At 37.5% G+C, this 6000-nt stretch overlaps 1 pseudogene across 1 annotated transcript; it reads left to right on the top strand.

Moving 5' to 3' along the window:
• Positions 1–1365: 1365 nt before the first annotated feature.
• Positions 1366–5720, top strand: LOC143600747 (transcription factor MYB25 pseudogene; annotated as a pseudogene). The gene is made up of 3 exons (XR_013147530.1): positions 1366–1499; positions 1542–1754; positions 5074–5720. The product of XR_013147530.1 is annotated as a transcription factor MYB25 pseudogene (transcript).
• Positions 5721–6000: the final 280 nt, after the last annotated feature.

Below are 6000 nucleotides of genomic sequence, written 5' to 3'. Positions count from 1 at the left end.
TCGTAAGTAGATTTTCAAGCTCAAGCTCGGCTCGGGCTCGGCTTGTTTACTATATATCAACTATTTTTTTTATATAATTATTTTTATATATTTTTTTCTATTATAATTTTATGTATAAAATAATATATATTATTGAGTTATTTTTATTTATTTTTTTCATTACATTATATATGTATTTAATAATTATTAAATATATATTTTAAAAAAATATATAAATGGCAGGCTCGTTTAGGCTCATGAGCCGGCTCGAGCTCGATAAATGAAGCTCGGGCTCGGGGCTCATTTATTAAATGAGCTTAGTTTTAGGCTCGATCTTAGGCTCGGGCTCGATTAAGTCCGGCTTGATCGAGCTTTTTAATGAGCCAATCTCGAGTAGCTCGGCTCATTTGCACCCCTACTTAAAAGGAAAGAAGAATGCTTAGAAAGAAATATAAGTAATTTTATTATTTTCTAGAATTTCTGTAGTTTTCAATCGTTTAACTTTGTATCATTTTATCGTAGATAAAAATAAAACAGTAAAAGTAATATGATCATTCTACTAGAAGAAATAACAAAAGTAAAATCAATATAAGTATCGAGTCCAAATAATCACATATTACATGATCAGCTCGAGCTCATGTAATACCATTGTACCTTCAACTAGTCAAAGCTTGCTCGAACATGACCGTGTAGTCTGAAACTAATACATATAAGTCCAAAAAGAAAAAAAGACTCAAAAAATACACAATACCACGAGCTCAAAAAATGTCAGCTGTTCCCGAGCTTTTATCAATCCATCGAGCTCGAACTCGTATAGTACCTTAAACCAAGCAAAGTTTGGCTCAAGCTCGGAGCGTGAAGCTAATACATTAAAATCCAAAACAAATGTCAAACTTAAAATTATACAAAGCTCGAGCTCAAAAAAAAAAAGTTGTGTGTTCATCAGTCCAAGCTCACGTATGGCTCAACTCGTTTACACCACCAGCCATTTATATAGTTTTGTTTCCCAAGATGTAGCCTATGTTTTGCTGTTTTTCTTAATAATAATAATAATAATAGTGAGTAGTTAACAACTTGACTGTCCCATCATGTATTACGCTAGAAAGTTATAATAATAATAATAATAATAATAATAGTAGTAGTAGTGAGTAGTTAACAACTTGACTGTTCCATCATGTAGAACGCTAGAGAGTTCTGTTTATATAATGACACAATAACTATCAAGTGACATTGATGATATAATTTCTCGGGTGGACGCCGAAGCCAATATGAGCCCGGTTAAAATAATAAACCGTGACCTAAAACACAAACACATAATAAAGTAACGGCTTCACAAACCATCATCAATTATTCATATTTATTATTCAAACAAAAACAAACTTGCAGTTAGGGAGTCAAGGTTGGTACGGTTACAGAGACTCGTTTCAAACCGAACACAACAACTTCATCGGACGAAGAGATGAACAACGAGGTTGTCGATGCAATGATACTCGAAGACACCAACAAACCGCCATCCAACGGTCCGCAACAAGACACAGAAACCATCGATGACGCGGCAGCAGCGGCGGCGGTGGCGGTGGAGATGACAAGAAAGATGGCAAAGTGAAGGGATCATGGTCACCGGATGAAGATAAGTTGTTAAGTGATTTGGTTAGTAAGTTTGGACCCAAGAATTGGAGTTTAATAGCCAAGGGATACCGGTCGGTCGGGTAAGTCGTGTCGGCTTCGGTGGTGTAATCAGTTGGACCCGGCCGTTGAGCGAAGGCCGTTTACAGGTAAGGAATGGTATTCTAGTTGTCTAATAAATTGAAATTGTATTAAGCATAATTTTATGCATTTGTGTTAGGTCGCCCTGTGTGCGGTGTGCGCATATAATGTGTATATATGTGTGGGACCTTGGGCAGTTGAGCGGGAAAAAGTGAAATTGCACTAGTTTTGATGTTATTTTAATAATTTTATGCATTTGTGTTAGGGTCGCCCTGTGTGCGGTGTGGGCATATAATGTGTATATATGTGTGGGACCTTGGGCGGGCAAAAGTGAAATTGCAATAGTTTTGATGTTATTTTAATAATTTCGTGAAAATAAGGTTAAAAGTGGCGGAAGTTTAATCAGACATTATGCATTGATAGCTGAAAGACAAGGTACGTGCACCAATCGGCTGGTGCTTGATGCAAAACTAGTATTGAGCCTCGGGTCTTACTGGAAGCAGTCTCTCTGTTTCTACGGGGTAGAGGTAAGGCTGTCTGCATCTTACCCTCCTCGGATCCTACTGTAGCCTTGCTATTGGTGGGATTTGTTGAGTACGATGATGATGATTATGATGATGATGCATTTGTGTTAGGATTGTTTAGTGGTTGGTTATTAATTTTCGGTGAACTGATTGAGGGTTTTAACCGTTGATAGCGAATGCCTGTTTGGTATCTTTTTAAGAGGCATTGGTTAAAGGCAGTAGTTAATCATTTGGTAGTCTTTAAATGGAGCTTTGTGTTGTAGGTTTGGTAGGTTTTGTTTGGACTTTTATAGCTTTCTGAACCGTTGTAACAATTCAATTTTTAGTATTTCACCGTAACGAAATTAGTTATTGGATAAGACAGAAAGTAATTTTCCAAAGAACGAATCTTTTCTGGTGATTTGAAAGTATGAATTAGGAATTTAGGATCGTTTAGCGGTTGGTTAATATAATCCGTAAATTGATCGCGGTTTTATAACTGTCGATCGCGAATGCAGATTGTTATTACGGTGTTTTGATATGGTATTATTTGAAGAGACTTTGGTTAAAGTCGGTACCTAATCAACTGATAATCTTTAAGTGTAGCTTTGTATTGTAGGTTTGGTAAGTTTCATATCATCGTATGACTTGGATACTTTTTTGAATCCTGTAAGAATTCACTTTTAGTATTTCACCGATAATGAAATTAATAATCGGATATGACAGAAAGTAATGTTCCAGAGAACGAGTCTTTTGTAGTGTAATAATTAAAGTATGAGTCAGATGTTTCTTGAAGCGTTTAGTTAATCTTTGAGTTTCTAGCCATTTAATTGTTTTTGTTAATAAGTAACATCAGTTAACAGCTGGAGGTTATAACTGGTGGCAGTTATTGCGGTTACTGCAAGAATGCCAACTTTCAGCGACCCAGTTGCCACCGAACTTCAGCAGCTTACTTGCTACTGAGTAATTAGTCCATTAACCACCTACAAACTGTTAGATAGTTAGTTAAGATATTAAGCTGGCATTAATACCGTCTTCATGAAGTTTTTGGTGCTATGGAAGAAATTGTCTCTTTGTGAGGTTTTTGATGCTCTGTTGAAAAATGTCACACTATGTGAAAGTTATGCAATTATACGTGTTGGAAATTTTAGGTGTGGAAGACGTAAATGAGTTCATTCCGTGGTTTTAGCTAATTTTTATATTCTTCTGCTCACAAATAACATGTCTTAGATCAATGAGTGTTTACGCGTTGTTTACTTGTTTTTGCTAAGCGGTTTGTGTAGATTGAACTTTAGGCCGTGCTGTCAAGAAGCGGCCTTAAGCAATACGCCTGTCGGATTAAATAGGATATAGTGATATACGGTTGTTAATATATGGCAGCCACTAAACTTATTTAACTTAGTAAAATTACACAACTGTTGGTTTATAAACATTAGCGGATCTTCTTCTCTCTCTTCTTCACACACACACACAAAAATAGGAACAAATTCTTTTTCAGAACCAATATTATGTTGAGAACTGCGAGAACCGCATAAAGGGCTTGCACCTAGTGCATTGATGATTTAGTGAAATAGTGGGTAGGAAGTTATATAACATTATAACGGCTTTCTATATCACATTCAAAAGGTTTAAAGATTAGCCGATCTAAGACGGAGTACCTCCACTGTGATTTTGGTGGGATAAACGACAGTGAAGACGCACAGATCACAATTGAAGGGCAGGTGGTCCCGCAGGTAACGAAGTTCAAGTATTTAGGATCATTTCTACAGAGCGATGGGGAATTAGACAGTGATGTGACCCACCGAGTTCAGGTAGGATGGTGTAGATGGAAAGCAGCCATAGGTATATTGTGCGACAAGAGTTTCCCGACTAAACTAAAGGGAAAATTCTATAGGGTGGCAGTTAGACCTGCAATGCTATATGGAACAGATTGCTGGGCCATCAAGAAGGCATAAGTGCGGAAGATGGAGGTAGCAGAAATGAGAATGCTACGTTGGATGTGTGGGCACACAAGGCTAGACCGAATAAGAAACGTTGTGTTTCGCGAGAGATTAGGGGTGGCGAACATAGCAGACAAGATAAGAGAGGGGAGATTGAGATGGTTTGGACATGTAAAGAGAAGACAGACGACGAATCCTGTTAGATCCGTAGAAAACATTACTATAGAGGGGAGGAGGGGTAGAGGACGACCGAAATTGACTTGGGATGAGAGGATTAGGCATGATTTGATAGACCTAAACCTCTCCGAGGACATGGTTGAGGATAGGAATTCGTGGAGAAGTAGAATTAAAGTTAAGGATTTTTAGAGAGAATTGAATACCTTAGGGCTTAGACTTAACTTATTTAGGTCACATACCATAATGGTATTTCCCTTACATATATTATTATTATTATAATTATTATTAGCTTTTATATAGCTGTTAAACTGTGATCTTATTATTAATATTATTATAATTAGTAGTAGTTTTTATATAACTGTTAAACTTTGATTTCCTTTATTTTGCTTCATACACATGTACTTAGAGCCGAGAGTCTCTCTGTAAGCCACCTCTTTATTCCTTTGGATAGAGGTACGGTGTGCCTACATCCCACCCTCCCCAGACCCTACTTATAGCTTTGCTGTCGGTGGGATTTTACTGGGCATGATTGATTGATTGATTGATTTAAAGCGAAAGGTTAAACGCAGCGTATTTACCAAATTGTAAATGATAGATGACATTACTTATGAGACTATGAGATCACATGACCCCACTAGTACCCTGCTAACCAGTAAGACCAGGTTAAAGCGGCTTATTTACTAAATTGTGTATGTTTCATTAGTGTTCGAATGCTATATTTTCACACTTAATCATTAACTAGCCTTTTTATTTTTGTTGTCGCGCAGACGCAGAAGATAGGATGATAATCAAAGCCCACGAAATGCACGGAAACAAGTGGGCTTTAATTGCAAAACTCTTGCCAGGTAGAACCGACAACGCGATCAAGAATCACTGGAATTCCACCCTGAGACGCCGGTGCGCCCACCCTAACACGTACATCACACCGTCCACCGTCAACTACAGTAATCTCAACACGACATATGATAACGACATCAATCCAACAAAACCTCCAGAACCCGAAGACCCAATCGTAACACGTGACATCGTTTCTCACCCACCCCCATATTTAGGAGCATTTTCCGCTTTTACCCCTGCAAATGGGGTACCAAAGCCGGTTGTGCCCACTCCGGGACCGTTAATACAAGCCTGTAAACCAGAAAGTATAGGGTGTAAGTTTCTCAAAGGCTATTCAACCGAGTCCATGGTTCCATTAAAATGCGGCCACGGTTGCTGTTCGTGTTCGCAAAACTCGTTACTCGGTCCTGAGTTCGTTGAATATGAAGAAGTCCAACCTTTGTCAAACATGGAGTTAGCCACCATTGCAGCAGACCTTAACACCATTTCTTGGATCAAAATTGGTCTAGAAACACCGACACCGAGACCCACAGTAACACAAACTCAAATCTCACTCCCAGTTGAAGGACTAAGTTGAAACATTAATATACTATACATAATATATTCACTTAAGTTGTGACATTTTGGGTTAAACTTTATGACCTATAGAGTTTTTTTTTTTTTTTCCGTTTACGAATTATAACACATTATGAAGTCGTACCTTTTCGATTTTGGTTAGGCCTTTTCTAACCAATTTCGGTTATCTATATTATAATTTTCTTGCTGTTAAAAATATATTTGTACCTTGTGTTTTAATTATTTGTGATTGTAACTATTTAAGATGGTAGTAGTGGCATAGCTGTATATAGTAATACAAA

This window comes from Bidens hawaiensis, unplaced genomic scaffold (assembly GCF_021521415.1).
Source record: "Bidens hawaiensis isolate Kalapana, Puna unplaced genomic scaffold, B.hawaiensis_p1.1 tig00054861_1, whole genome shotgun sequence".
Lineage (NCBI taxonomy): Eukaryota > Viridiplantae > Streptophyta > Magnoliopsida > Asterales > Asteraceae > Bidens > Bidens hawaiensis.
This window is presented reverse-complemented; position numbering and strand designations above follow the sequence as displayed.